This window comes from Rhinopithecus roxellana, chromosome 3 (assembly GCF_007565055.1).
Source record: "Rhinopithecus roxellana isolate Shanxi Qingling chromosome 3, ASM756505v1, whole genome shotgun sequence".
NCBI lineage: Eukaryota > Metazoa > Chordata > Mammalia > Primates > Cercopithecidae > Rhinopithecus > Rhinopithecus roxellana.
Genome location: NC_044551.1, coordinates 144,180,769 through 144,196,292, shown reverse-complemented (window position 1 = coordinate 144,196,292; position 15,524 = coordinate 144,180,769). Strand labels below are relative to the sequence as shown.

The 15,524-nt window shown below is 42.5% G+C and overlaps 1 protein-coding gene across 1 annotated transcript in view; it reads left to right on the top strand.

Moving 5' to 3' along the window:
• The first annotated feature begins 4,496 nt into the window (after nucleotides 1-4,496).
• The window catches only part of ATG10 (autophagy related 10), a 300,617-nt gene continuing 289,589 nt past the window's right edge, over nucleotides 4,497-15,524 (top strand). Inside the window, exon 1 of the mRNA XM_030927363.1 lies at nucleotides 4,497-4,739. The gene's annotated coding sequence lies outside the window, so the exon portion shown is untranslated. The remainder of the gene's footprint in view (nucleotides 4,740-15,524) is intronic.

Sequence of the window (15,524 nt, the reverse complement as noted above, 5' to 3'; positions counted from 1 at the left end):
GCGCCTGTAGTCCCAGCTACTCGGGAGGCTGAGGCAGGAGAATGGCGTGAACCCGGGAGGCGGAGCTTGCAGTGAACGGAGAACCTGCCATTGCACTCCAGCCTGGGCGACAAGTGAGACTCCGTCTCAAAAAAAAAATATTTTTTTTTCAAAATATGGTGTGCTGATAACTTGCAGCAGCGATTGCCATAGCATCTCTTTGGGGAAGTACAGGGAAAAGAGTATGTGTTTTGTGATCAAACTACAGATTGAAGTGAACATTTAAAATTTCTCTGACCAGGCCAGGTGCGGCGGCTTATGCCTGTAATCCCAGCACTTTGGGAGGCCAAGGTGGGTGGATCACCTGAGGTCAGGAGTTCGAGGCCAGCCTTGCCGACATGGTGAAACCCCATCTCTACTAAAAATACAAAAATTAGCTGGGCATGGTGGTGCATGCCTGTAGTCCTGGCTACTTGGGAGGCTGAGGTAGGAGAATCATTTGAAATCAGGAGGGGGAGGTTGCAGTGAGCCAAGATCCTGGCATAGCACTCTAGCCTGGGCGACAAGAACGAAACTCCATCTCAAAAAAAAAAAAAAAAACAAATTATCTGACCATTGAGCATTAAAACTTGTTTCCTGGCCGGGCGCGGTGGCTCAAGCCTGTAATCCCAGCACTTTGGGAGGCCGAGGCGGGTGGATCACGAGGTCAGGAGATCGAGACCCTCCTGGCTAACACGGTGAAACCCCGTCTCTACTAAAAATACAAAAAACTAGCCGGGCGTGGTGGCGGGCGCCTGTAGTCCCAGCTACTCGGAGGCTGAGGCGGGAGAATGGCGGGAACCCGGGAGGCGGAGCTTGCAGTGAGCCGAGATCGCGCCACTGCACTCCAGCCTGGGCGACAGAGCGAGACTCGTCTCAAAAAAAAAAAAAAAAAAAAAAAAAACTTGTTTCCTACTTTGAGAGCAATTCGGCATTGTGTGAGTCTTGGTAGGTAGCAGGACCCTAACTCTCTCTCCAGAAGTCAAATTTGCCAAGTAGTCCTTCTTCCCAACCCCAGCAGCTAGATTTCATGAGCAAGAAATCTAGACTTGGCCAATCAGACTGGGGACTTTTAATTCTAAAATGAATCATGCAAATGGGAAAGAATGGTTAAAATATATTCCCAGTGGCAGTGGTTCCAGCACATTGTCTGGCAGTATGTTTACCTGTGGCAGGGCCAACAGAAGCAGCAGCCTAACCAAACTGGGATGTGACCTTGTGGTTCCCGCTGTCTGACTGCCCTTGGCTCCTGCTCTTTTTTTTTTTTTTAGCCTTGTTCTTCAGTCTTCCTGTTGATTCTATGAGCTACTTGTTATTCTGCCAATAAATTCCTTTTCTGCTAAAATTAGCCAGTTAGTTTCTATCGCTTGTGACCAAGAATTTTATCTTTATGCTGCTTTGCTCAAAGTGCTTTGCACTTAGTAGTTACTGAGTAAGCAGTTGTTGAATGACTATGTGGCTGTCATTATTTACACCCTGCTGAAGTATGTTTTCTGTGGGACTAGATCCTTAATCTTATTTCATGTAAGATAGGAGAAAATTTATTTTATGACATATTAGTATTTTCCAGGATGTATATATTCTCTAAGACAAATGGTTCCAATACAAAATTTGCAAAGCACCGGGAAGGTAGGGGGCCTCTGGCACAATCAAGTGGAGTTTGGGGAAGCAAACATGGGACTGAAATCTTTAAATCTATCCTAAGCCAAAGCCTTCCTCCTGAGGGAAGGTCAGCTTGTTTTTCAGCCTGGTATTTGTTCACTGAGCCTTATCCACAGTGAAATTCAAGGTGGCAAGCCTCCCAAAGGCTTTACTGGGCCCTAAAAGCTTATGTTCAAGCCTCCGGTTGTGAGGATGTGCTAACAAGGCTAAAAGGGACTGTTGGCTTCTGGATTTGAGGCTTGAACATTCTTGTACTCCAGGAATATGGTATCTTGTGATAAGTTTTTGTTGCTTCATGTTTTCTTCTTCCTTCTTATTCTCTCCCATCTTCTACAGTACATTATAATCCATTTTTTAAAGATTTGATTTTTTTTTGTTTTCAGTTTTATACCTTATTTTGTTACATTCATTCATGGAAAGTGTTATCTCTGATTACTTGACGTTGCTTACATTTTATCTTCCTGATATATTGTGTTTTTTAAAATAGAAATTTATTAACACACGGATTGTATTTGTAAACATGGTGATATAACACAACTTTTTTCAAAGTGGATCTAAATGGTTGAATGTTTCTGTCTGAAATTTACTAATTGTAATTGAAAATACTCTTATTGGGTAAAGCTTTTGGTGTGTCAAAGGAAAGACGATCTTACACATAATTTACGTGCAGTTGTCACATATTATCTACCTATAATTCATCTGTAGTTCTTTTCACTGCTCTTATCATTTGGTACTCGGAATAGCAATCTATAATAGTGTTTCTAAAAGCGTCTAGGAAATTTTCCATCTTGCATGCATATAACATTTAAATTTAACTTTCATGTGGTTCTTAGGTATTATGTTTTGGAAGAACATTATACAGTTCTGTGGTTGTTTTGCTATTAAAGCATTCTTAACTGATTTCCATATCAATAGATTCTGTGCCTTGTTGTAATGTAAATAATCCCTAAAGATACAATAAACTAGTGTTTGCTTTTTAGTAAACAACTCTATCAGTGACTTTTTTAAAGACCTGAGAAGGCTTATCAACATTATCAATATCAATGCCTGCCAGATTGTATGCATATCTTTACTCTTGGGAAAGCTTTGGTGGATTTAGCCTTTAACATTCCTTCAACAACCAGATCTAAGCAGCCTCATAACATGTTCAGGCTCAAAATTTTTTTCTGCTTGCTTGTTGAGAGTCTTGCATACAGACTCTAACCTCCATTAAGGCAGGGGCAGCGCTTGTCTTGTTCATTGCTGTATTTCTAGCACTTAGCACAGTGCCTGGTATATGTTATATTCTTGATGTGTTTTTGAAACAAATGAATGAATATTAATTGGCTTAACACTTCCACTTTGTAGAGAGAGCCAGTATGACATGAACTCACCTATTTGAAACAGGTCTCCTTGGGATCCCCAGTTTACTTTAGCCTGACTCTCTTCCTCATGGCCTAGAGGTATTGCTGATATTCTCTGAGTGCCAACGTGCTGATTCCAGACCATTTTATTTGCTTATTACGTAAAATTTTTCTTCTATTGAGCTATATACCAACCCATTGGTATTATTATTGAGGGAAGAGAGACACCATCTTGTCATGCGCATCCGTGTGAAGAGACCACCAAACAGGCTTTGTGTGAGCAACGTGGCTGTTTATTTCACCTGGGTGCAGGCGGGCTGAGTCCGAAAAGAGAGTCAGCGAAGGGAGATAAGGGTGGGGCCGTTTTATAGGATTTGGGTACGTAAAGGAAAATTACGGTCAAAGGGGGTTGTTCTCTGGCGGGCAGGAGTAGGGATTAAAAGGTGCTCAGTGGGGGAGATTTTTTTGAGCCAGGATGAGCCAGGAAAAGGAATTTCACAAGATAATATCATCGCTTAAGGCAAGGACTGGCCATTTTCACTTCTTTTGTGGTGGAATGTCATCGGTTAAGGCGAGGCAGGGCATTTGCACTTCTTCTGTGATTCTTCAGTTACTTCAGGCCATCTGGGCGTATACGTGTAAGTCACGGGGGATGCGATGGCTTGGCTTAGGCTCAGAGGCCTGACACCTGTAATATTGTTTTTTTTTTTTTTTTGAGACGGAGTCTCGCTCTGTCGCCCAGGCTGGAGTGCAGTGGCCGGATCTCAGCTCACTGCAAGCTCCGCCTCCCGGGTTCACGCCATTCTCCTGTCTCAGCCTCCCGAGCAGCTGGGACTACAGGCGCCCGCCACCTCGCCCGGCTAGTTTTTTGTATTTTTTAGTAGAGACGGGGTTTCACCGTGTTAGCCAGGATGGTCTCGATCTCCTGACCTCATGATCCGCCCGTCTTGGCCTCCCAAAGTGCTGGGATTACAGGCTTGAGCCACCGCGCCCGGCCGTAATATTGTTTTATACTCAGAAAAGGAAAGAGAAGCGAAACTAAAGGCAGGTAGCCCGGCGCCTAGGAACCAGACCCGAAACCAAGGAACCAGACCCAAAACCAGGCCTGGGCCTGCCTGACCTAAGCCTGGTAGTCCAAATTCGACCCAGACCTAGCAACTGTTGTTATCCATAGATTCCAGACCTTGTATGGAAAGACATTGTGAAACCTCCCATTCTGTTCTGTTTCAGTCTGACCACTGGTGCTTGCAGCTCCTGTCACGTACCCCCTGGCTTGTTCAATCGATCACAACCCTCTCACGGGGAACCCTTTAGGGTTGTGAGCCCTTAAAAGGCACAGAAGTTGAGCACCTGACGAGCTCGGATTTTAAGCCTGCCAATGCTCCCAGCTGATTAAAGCCACTCCCTTCACTATCTCAGTGCCTGAGGGGTTTTGGCTCAGCCTGCTACATTTCTTGGTTCCCTGACCGGGAAGCGAGGTGATTAACGGATGGTCAAGGCAGCTCCTTAGGCGGCTTTAGCCTGCCCTGTGGAACATCCCTTCTGGGGGACTCCAACCAGCTGGGAGGTGTGGATACTAAGGGTGCTCCCGGGTAGGCATTTGCCCCGGTGGGACGCCTCGCCAGAGCAGTGTATGGCAGGCCCCCGTGGAGGATCAATGCAGTGGCTGAACACCGGGAAGGAACTGGCACTTGGAGTCTGGACATCTAAAACTTGGTAAGACTAGTCTTTGGAACGTGCCCATTCTGTTTGAGTGGAAGCGTGGCCTGATCACCCACGGTGTGCCTTTATTGGCACTTTGGTTTTGGTTTTGGTTTTGACTTGGTTTGAATTGCTTGACGGGACTGGTCTTGGGAACTTGCCCCCTCCATTTGAGTGGAAGCATGGCCTGATCACCCACAACGTGCCTGTACCGGCATTTTGGGTTTTGTTTTTGACTTGACTTGGATTGCTTGATACTTTGGTTTTGGTTTTGGTTTTGACCTGGCTTGGATTTCTTGATACTCTGATTTTGGTTTTGATTCTGGTTTGGCATAAACTGTAAAAGTGTGTGTGTGCCCTTTTTACCCATTCTTTGTTTTGTAGTGTGCGTGTGGTGTGAGCGTGGTGTTTTGTCCCGAGGAGACATGGGTCGGGCACAAAGTAAGCCCACCCCACTAGGAACTATGTTGAAAAAATTTTCAAGAAAGTATTTAAAAGAGATTACGGTGTTACTATGACACCAGGTAAACTTAGAACTTTGTGTGAAATAGACTGGCCAGCATTAGAGGTGGGTTGGCCATCAGAAGGAAGCCTAGACAGGTCCCTTGTTTCAAAGGTATGGCACAAGGTAACCTGTAAGCCAAGGCATGCAGACCAGTTTCCGTACAGAGACAGTTACAGCTGGTTTTAGACCCCCTTCCCCTCCACAGTAGTTAAGAGAATAGCAGCATAAGTGGCTGGCAGAGGCAAGGAAAGAACAGCAGAGAGAGAGGAAAGAGACAGAGAGAGAAAGAGGCAAAGAGAGAAAGGAAAAGACAGAGAGGAAGAGACAGAGAGACAAAGAAGGAGTCAAGAAGAGAGAGAGACAGAGAAAGACAGAGGCAGAAAGAGAGGAAGAGACAGAGGCCAAAGGAAAGTCAAAGAAAGAGAGAGACAGACAGAAAGCCAAAGAGAGAAAGAAAAAGAAAAAGAAATTTACGGTAGTTAAGAAAAAAACAGTATACCCTATTCCTTTAAAAGCCAAGGTAAATTTAAAACCTATAATTGATAATTAAAAGTATTCTCAGTAATCCTGTAACACTCTAATACCACTTTGTTGTCGCTGTAAACAAGGGCATATCCTGAAAGCACTGAAACCTTCCTATCAAAAATCCTTAACCCAGTAATCCGTGGATGGCCCAGATGCATTCAATCTGTAGCAGCAGATGCTTTGCTAACAGAAAAAAAAAAAGAATGGTTATCTTCAAAAAAAAAAAAAAAAAAAAAGGAAAAAAAAGAGGGAGGCAGAATTTATGTTAAAAGAGTGTTATATGGTAAATTATTGTCCTGAAATAAATTAACAGGTTGTTTAAATAAAGAAATGTTTGTAATAAGTCAGAAAGTTGAGACATGTTGAAGAATTGTCTGCGAAAGTCGTGAAAGAAAAATGTTATCAAAAAATTTTTTATGCAAAAAATATTGTATAATTTAAAAGTAATAAGGCCTCCTGAGTACTATTGAAGAAACAGTTTATGTGTAAGGTGTATAAGAAAAGTAAAATATACCTTTGGTAAAAATTATAAGGAGGCATAAGAATGTGGATTTTTACCTATATTAAAAGGTTAAACAATTATTGTTTTGAAAGTTTAAGTGAGTTTTAAAACGTTAACTGTAAAGAAAATTCTGTGTGTAAACGTATTAGCTAAAAAGGTATCATCCAGTTTTTCTGTGAACTGGACTTTAAAGTAAAAACGCAACAGGTTTTTCTTAAAGCACCAACCTGCCCCTTAACAAAAATTTTAAAACGTTAGCAAGAGTCTATAAAATCTTACCCTATGGTCAAACATGAAAAATTGGATAAATACGTCTACAAGGTTTTAGTAAAATTAAGTTTAACATTAATAACACACTAATATAAAGGTAAAATTTAGCTTATCTGGTATAAAAATCATACAAGAAGCATTATTAAATATAAAATGGTGTTTAGTTTTGTTTGGTCTAAAAACTAATAAAAATAGGTGCTAAAGGAAACATTCATTTTACTAGAGGATCATAGAAGTTAAAGACTTAAAACAAACTTTGGCAATTAAGACAGCATACCAAGATACAAATGCCTGGTTGAAATGAATCAAATATTCCATCTGCACATTAAACAAAAGCAATCGTTATGCTTGTGCACATGGCAGGCCAGAGGCCCTGACTGTCCCCCTTCCACTAAGGTGGTCCTCCAGTCGACCAGGCATGGGCTGCATAGTAGCTCTTTTCCAGGATTCTACAGCCTGGACTAATAAGTCATGCCAAGCTCTCTGTGCTATATCCCAAAGTCCGGCACTCTGCGTGTCAGCCCCCGAGGGCCATCCAGCCTCCGTCTCCCAACACTAAGTTCACTTCGTGTCTCTCACAACAGGGAGGAAACTTAGCATTCCTTGGAGACCTGAAGGGATACAGTGAGCTTGAGAATTTTCAAGAGCTTATCAATCAGTCAGCCGTTGTTCATCCCTGAGCGGATGTGTGGTGGTATTGTGGTGGACCTTTACTGGGCACTCTGCCGAATAACTGGAGTGGCACTTACGCTTTAGTCCAATTGGCTATCCCTTTCACCCTGGCATTTCATCAACCAGAGGGAGGAAAAATAAAACATCGTAAAGCGAGATAAGCCCCTTATAGATCTTTCAACTCTCACATCTATTTAGATGCAATTGGAGCCCCGCAAGGAATACCAGATCAATTTAAAGCTTGAAATCAAATAGTTACAGGATTTAAGTCAATATTTTGGTAGATGACAGTCAATAAAAATATAAGTTAGATAAACTACATCTATTACAACCAACAGCAACAAGCTTCTCATGAGTTAAAAGAAAAACTCAGGTCAGCCCCAGCCCCGGGGCTACCTGACCTAACAAAACTTTACACTCTATGTGTCAAAAAAAAAAAAAAAATGGCAGTTGGAGTTTTAACCCAGACTGTAGGGCCGTGGCCAAGACCAGTGGCCTATCTCTCAAAACAACTAGACAGGGCTTCCAAAGGCTGGCCCCCATATCTAAGGGCCCTGGCAGCAACAGCCCTGTTAGCACAAGAAGCAGATAAGCTAACTCTTAGGCAAAACCTAAACATAAAGTCCCCCCATGCTGCAGTGACTTTAATAAATACCAAAGGACATCATTAACTAATGCATGCTAGATTAACTAAACACCAAAGCTTGCTCTGTGAAAATCCCCGCATAACCATTGAAGTTTGCAACACCCTAAACCCTGTCACCTTGCTCCTGGTATGAGAGAGCCCAATTAAACATAATTGTGTAGAAGTATTGGACTCAGTTTATTCTAGTGGGCTCAACCTCCAAGACCATCCTTAAACATCAGTAGACTGGGAGCTGTACGTGGACGGGAGCAGCTTCGCCAACCCCTGCAAAGTGACTCTGAAAAAGACAAGCCCTGCTCCAGTCACACCCGGAAGCTGACCGGTCCACGCACGGCCGAAGCATGAGAAAACTCATCGCAGGACTCATCTTCCTTAAAATTTGGACTTAAACAGTAAAGACTTCCTTCCTCAGACTGAGGACTGTTCCCAGTTTATACATCAAGTCACTGAGGTAGGACAAAAGATTGCTACAGTTCTATTATTTTATGGTTATTATAAGTGTACCGGGACTCTAAAAGAAACTTGTTTGTATAATGCTATTCTATCCAAGGTATGTAGCCCAGGAAATAACCAACCTGATGTGTGTTATGACCCATTTTAAGCCTCCCATGATCACAGTTTTTAAAATAAAATGAAGGACTGGTCCTTTTCTAGGTGACACAAGTAAAGTAATAGCTAGGACAGAAGAAAGAGGGGTCCCCAAGCATATAACCCTAAAATTTAATGCTTGTGCCAGTATCAATAGCAATTGGCATAGTATAAGATGCAGATCTTTAAAAAAAAAAAAAGTTACACGGCAGGAAATAAGTATATCTGCCATGAATTAAGTTCATGTGCAAATGTGTGTAATTACTGGTCTTGTATCATATGGACTACTTAGAAAAAGGATGAAAAAGATCCTGTTTAGCTCCAAAAAGGAGAAGGCAGCCCCTTCTGTATGAGTGGAAGCTACAACCCCTTGAAATTAGTAATTACAAATCCCTTAAACCCAAGGTAGAAAAAAGGAGAATATGTATCTCTGGGCATCGATAGAAAAAGGACTAGATCCTAGACTAAATATCTTAGTAAAAGAGGAGGTTTGTAAACTCTCTCTGGAACCAGTATTTCAGACTTTCTATGATGAACTAAATGTGCCAGTGCCAGAGACTCCAGGAAAAACCAGAAATTTGTTTTTGCAATTAGCCGAGCATGTAGCCCAGTCTCTAAATGTCACTTCATGTTATGTTTGTGGAGAAACTGTAATAGAAGATCAATGACCATAAGAAGCCTGATAATTAGTGCCTACAGACCCAGTTCCCGATAAATTCCTGGCCCAAAAGAATCACCCTGATCATTTGTAGGTTCTAAAAGTCTCAATTATTAGACAATATTGCATAGCTAAAAAAAGGAAAGAATTTACTCATTCTGTATGATGACTTAGTTGCCTAGGACAAAAACTGTGTAATGGTACCACAAAAACAGTTGCATGGTGGAGTTCAAACCATACAGATAAAAATCCATTCAGTAAATTTCCAAAGTTTCAGACCGTTTGGGCCCACCCAGAATCCCACTGGGATTGGACGGCCCCCACTGGGCTATACTGGATATGTAGACAGAGAGCCTACGCTAAGCTGCCTGACCAGTGAACAAGTAGTTGTGTTACTGGCACTATTAAACCATCTTTCTTCCTACTGCCCATAAAAACAGGTGAACTCCTGGGCTTCCCTGTCTATGCTTCCCATGAAAAGTGAAACATAGCCACAGGTAATTAAAAAGATGATGAATGGCCACCTAAAAAAAGTATACAATACTATAGGCCTGCCACTTAGACACAAGACCGTTCATGGGGATACTGGACCCCCATTTACATGCTCAACCGAATCATGTGGTTGCAAGCTGTTTTAGAAATCATCACTAATAAAACCGGTCAAGCCTTGACTATTCCAGCCCGGCAAGAAACTCAGATAAGAAATGCTGTCTATCAAAATAGATTGGCTCTCGACTACTTGCTAGCAGCTGAAAGAGAGGTCTATAAGAAATTTAACCTTACTAATTGCTATCTACACATAGATGATCAGAGGCAAGTAGTTGAAGACATAGTTAAAGATATAACAAAATTGGCACATGTGCCCGTACAAGTGTAGCATGGATTCGACCCTGAAGCCACGTTTAGAAGGTGGTTCCAGTACTAGGAAAATTTAAAACTCTTATAATAGGAGTTATAATAGTAATAGAAACCTGCTTACTGCTCCCTTGTTTGCTACCTGTACTTCTTCAAATGATAAAAAGCTTCATTGCTACCTTAGTTCACCAAAATGCTTCAGCACAAGTGTACTATATGAATCACTATCAATCTATTGCACAAGAAGACATAAGTAGCAAAAATAAGAGTGAGAACTCCCACTAATAAAAAGTCAGAGTCTCAAAGGGGGGAAATGAGGGAAGAGAGAGACCCTCTAATATTGTTTTATACTCAGAAAAGGAAAGAGAAGCGAAACTAAAGGCAGGTAGCCCAGTGCCTAGGAACCAGAACGGAAACCAAGGAACCAGACCCCAAACCAGACCTGGGCCTGCCTGACCTAAGCCTCGTAGTTAAAATTCGACCCCTGACCTAGAAAGACATTGTAAAACTTCCCGTTCTGTTCTGTTTCACTCTGACCACCGGTGCTCGCAGCCCCTGTCATGTACCCCTTGGCTTGCTCAATTGATCATGACCCTCTCACGCGGACCCCCTTAGAATTGTGAGCCCTTAAAAGGGACAGAAGTTGAGCACCTGACAAGCTCGGATTTTAAGATGCTAGCCTGCCAATGCTCCCAGCTGATTAAAGCTACTCCCTTCACTATCTCGGTGTATGAGGGGTTTTGTCTGCGGCTAGTCCTGCTACATTATTATTATTATTTTGAGATGGAGTCTCAGCTCACTGCTACCTTCGCCTCCCGGGTTCAACTGATTCTCTTGCCTCAGCCTCCCAAGTAGCTGGGTTTACAGGTGCCCGCCACCATACCCTGCTAATTTTTGTATTGTTAGTAGATGGGGTTTTGCCATGTTGGCCAGACTGGTCTAGATCTCCTGGCCTTAAGTAATCCACCTGCCTCAGCATCCCAAAGTGCTGGGATTACAGGTGTGAGCCACCGCATGCCACCCGTGGTATTATTTTCTACCTTCCTCATTACCATCTTTTTCTTAATCGTTTACATTCATTTAGACTTTTTGGTTCTTGGCTCATTGTCTTTCAACCTCACCTTAAGTCCTCCATGAATGACCCTTCCACTACTTTACTCTCATAGTTCTGTGCCTATTCAATGGTTAGGGCCTTTGCTTCCTCTCTATATGGGCAACTCAGCTTGGATTGATCTCTGAGCTTTGTGCCCAACTGGAACAAACTGATATATCTGTAATTTCACACACTAGCCTCCTCCTCTCCAAACATGTCTTCCTATTCTGCTAGTTATCTCACTCTCTATTTCTTTTTTCTTTCTTTCTTTCGTGCAGTGGCGCGATCTCCGCTAACTGCAAGCTCCGCCTCCCGGGTTCATGCCTTTCTCCTCCCTTAGCCTCCTGAGTAGTTGGGACTACAGTCGCCCGCCACCCCTGGCTAATTTTTTGTATTTTTAGTAGAGATGGGATTTCACTGTGTTAGCCAGGATGGTCTCGCTCTCCTAACCTTGTGATCCGCCTGCCTTGGCCTCCCAAAGTGCTGGGATTACAGGCGCGAGCCACTGCGCCCAGCTTTTTTTTTTTTTTTTTTTTTGAGATGGAGTCTCACTCTGTTGCCCGGCTGGAGTGCAGTGGTGCCATCTTGGCTCACTGCAAACTAGGCTTCCGAGTTCAAGGGATTCTCCTGCCTCAGCCTCCCAAGTAGCTGGGATTGCAGGCACCCGCCACAATGCCCAGCTAATTTATATATTTTTAGTAGAGACGGGGTTTCACCATTTTGGCCAAACTGGTCTCAAACTCTTGGGCTCAGGCAATCCGCCCGCCTTGGCCTCCCAAAATGCTAGGATTACAGGCGCAAGCCACCCCACCAGGCCTCATCTCCCTTTTATACTCCTTCACCCAACCAGAATGAGTGGTACTGGGAAAAATAATCTCATAAAATTTAGGAATTAGGACCTCCACAAATAGAGGAAATCCAGTCTTAGCTATACTCTCAAATCCTGTATACCCCTTCTCAGCTTCTCCTCTTTCCTTTAAAGACTATTTTAAAAGTTTACTTGTTTTCTAAGCACCTCTCCTCACTTTTATTTTTTTTTATTTCAATAAGTTTTGGAAGAACAGGTGGTGTTTGGTTACAAGGATAAGTTCCGTAGTGGGGATTTCTGATATTTTGGTGCACCCATCACCCTCTTCCTTACTTTTAGAAAATGCCTGTGCTTGGCTGGAAGCGGTGGCTCACGCCTGTAATCCCGGCACTTTGGGAGGCCAAGGTGGGCGGATTGCCTGATCTCAGGAGTTCACAACCAGCCTGGGCAACAAGGTTAAACCCCGTCTCTACTAAAATACAAAAAAATTAGCTGGGCGTGGTGGCATGCACCTGTAGTCCCAGCTACTTGGTAGGCTGACGCAGGAGAACTGCTTGAACCTGGGAAGCAGAGGTTTCAGTGAGCTGAGATTGCACCACTGTGCTCCAGCCTGGGTGACAGAGTGAAATTCCGTCTCAAAATAAATAAATAAATAAATAAATAAATAAATAAATAAATAAATAAATAAATAAAGGAAAATGGCTGTGCTTACTTCCTATGTTACAAAGAAAGTGGAAGCTATCGGAAATGAAGTTTCCTCAATTCTTTCTCCCTGGCATTTCTTTTCTCTCAAACACAAGGCATCTATTCCCAGTACATCTTTCTCCTTTGCCCTTCTTCCAGTTAATGCAACTAAGTACTTGGGACTCACCCTGTGTCTCTTCAGGGACTGTGTTGTTTCAATTATCTCCTCTTTCCTTCTGGTTCTTGTGCTTGGCCTATAAATTGGATAAAAACCAACACCCATTTAAAATGTGAAATACCAAAGTACCCCTCCTTACTCCTTGGCTCTTATTCTTCCCTACCTGCCACCCTTTTTCCTTCTCTTCATAGAAAAGCTTGAAGTCTCTACTTCCTTGCCACTCTGCACGTTTTGTCGTTTTTACTTTTTTTTTTTTTTGAGATGGAGTCTGGCTCTGTCACCCAGACTGGAGTGTAGTGGTGCGATCTTGGCTCACTGCAACCTCCACCTTCCGGGTTCAAGCAATTATCCTGCCTCAGCCTCCTGAGTAGTTGGGATTACAGGCACCCACCACCACACCCGGCGAATTTTTGTATTTTTAGTAGAGAAGGGGTTTCACCATATTGGCCAGGATGGTCTCGAACTCCTTACCTTGTGATCTGCCCACCTCGACCCCCCAAAGTGCTGGGATTACAGGCGTGAGCCACCATGCCAGGGCTACTTATTCTTTTAGAGAGGCATCCGCCATCATAACACCCAAACTGCTTTTGCTAAGGTCATCAGTATCTTCTTAATTTCCAAAGCCAGTGGTTGCTTCTCAGGACTTATCTTCCTTGATTTTCTTTGCTTTATTTTTGACACTGTTAACCACTCTCGGGAAACTCTCTTCTTGGTTTCTTTCCTCACCCCCCTCCTAATTCTTTTAGAATCATTCTAGGCTCTTCTGTCTGCTTTTCAAATATTGATGTTCCCTAAGATTTCACCCCCAGGTCTCTTCTTCTCTCACTCTATGTACTCTCTCCAGAATAGCCTCTTCTGTGACCAGAACTGCAATCACCTGTATATCAGTGACACCCAGATACAGGGACTGACTTGTTCTGAGGGGGCTAGAATCTAAAGTCAGCGTGAAAGGCAAAAATAAAACAGAGTTAAAATTATCTTTGAAAATCTTTAAAATTTCCTCTAAAATACTGTATACACGATTTTGAATGTATATACTATCAATCAAGAAATCCTACACAGCCAGTTTTCCTCCGCTATTGGAACAGAAGGTTGTTTCTTTAGTTAAACGCCAGATGAAGTTGTTGGCTTGCATTTAGCGGCCATGTTATAAGAAAAATATGTTTTTGTTTTTTGCCAAATGCATATAGTAGAGTTAATATAAGTTAAGCAAGCATAGGAGATAACTTCACTGTATATATTTTCAGCTTGACCTCTTCCATGAGCTCTGGACTTATACACTAAACAACTGTCTACTGGATATCTCCTTTTGGATATTCCAATCCAGATTGTTTTAATTATATTTCTGAAAGCTGAAGAAATGAGATACCCACACTCCATTTAGCAAAGGCATTTATTGAAAGGATACAGGGATGTGACATGGGTGCAGCACACAGGCAAAGTGTTTTCATAACATCTTGACTGTTGCCCTTATTCCAGGCAGATGTCCTCTAGCACTGTCCAGCTGCCCACACCCCAGTCTTCCCGCCTGGGACCTTAGGCAGCTTCAGATTTGTGGAATCTCTAGGCCAAGCATTACACAAGCAGGTAACCTCAGTCTGAATGGCCTCAATGAGATTAATGGAATTCATAAGTATCTGGGAAGGCATTGTAATTATTTATTTGTGGTCTTTTCAAGTGCTATACTTCACCTATTGGCTGTTACATCACTCTCTGGGCCTTATGAGGCCCTTATGACCAATTAGCCAAGTGAAATCCCAGCATTTCCCCATTGACCAGACTGAACATCTGACTTTTACACGTGGGATGTGTGTTATGTATATTAAGAACCAATATCAGAGATAAGTCTATGAGGTGATGCATGTTACCTCCTCTTTATCACACACATCAAACAGCATAAAGAATTAAAACCATCATAGTATTAAACAGTTAAACATTACATTGAATATGTAGCAATACTCCTAACTGTGGGCAGTGTCACTCCAAATTCAGCATTCTAACAGCATGTAATTTTAATGGGACTGGACAGCTTTCATGGTATCCTCTTTCTTCCCTGTCGTTATTCATGTCTCATTGTATGCCTGCTTTGTGTATATAAAGAAGGATATTTCTTTCCATCTTTCTACTATCTATCCCTTCAGATTTATATGATCAGCCCCTCTTATGAGGAAGACTGAACCTCAAAGGGGCATTCTCCATGGCCAACTCTGGACTGCAGAAGGTAGGCACTGCCCATCTAGAATGTCCCATTATCATCCTTTGCCGGCCATCACATTTTGGCTTTTTTCCCTTTGAAGTTGACCTCTTTTCCTCCACTCTTACTCCGTTTACAGAACAACAGGATACAATTTATACCCAGATAACAATCCTTTCTTTCTGTCCAATACATACTAAAGATTTTAAATCATTTGTTGTCATTTAAAACCACAGATATAAATTTTAAGTTTTAAATTGAAGTTAACATTTTTATTATAAAATCATATCAATAATACATTATTTTTCTTAAATGCCAAAAGCATGTGAAGAAAAAGAAATCACCCATGATCACCTGAAGTTGGAAGTTCGAGACCAGTCTGGCCAACGTGGCAAAACCCCATCTCTACTAAAAGTACGTAAAATTAGCCAGGCATGTTGGCGGGCACCTCTAATCCCAGCTACTTGAGAGACTGAGGGATGAGAATCACCTGAATGTGGGAGGCGGAGGTTGCAGTGAGCCAAGATCATGCCACTACACTCCAGCCTGGGCAGCAGAGCGAGACTCTGTCTAAAAAATAAAAAAAAAAAAAAATCACCCACGATCTTCCTACCTACCTAGA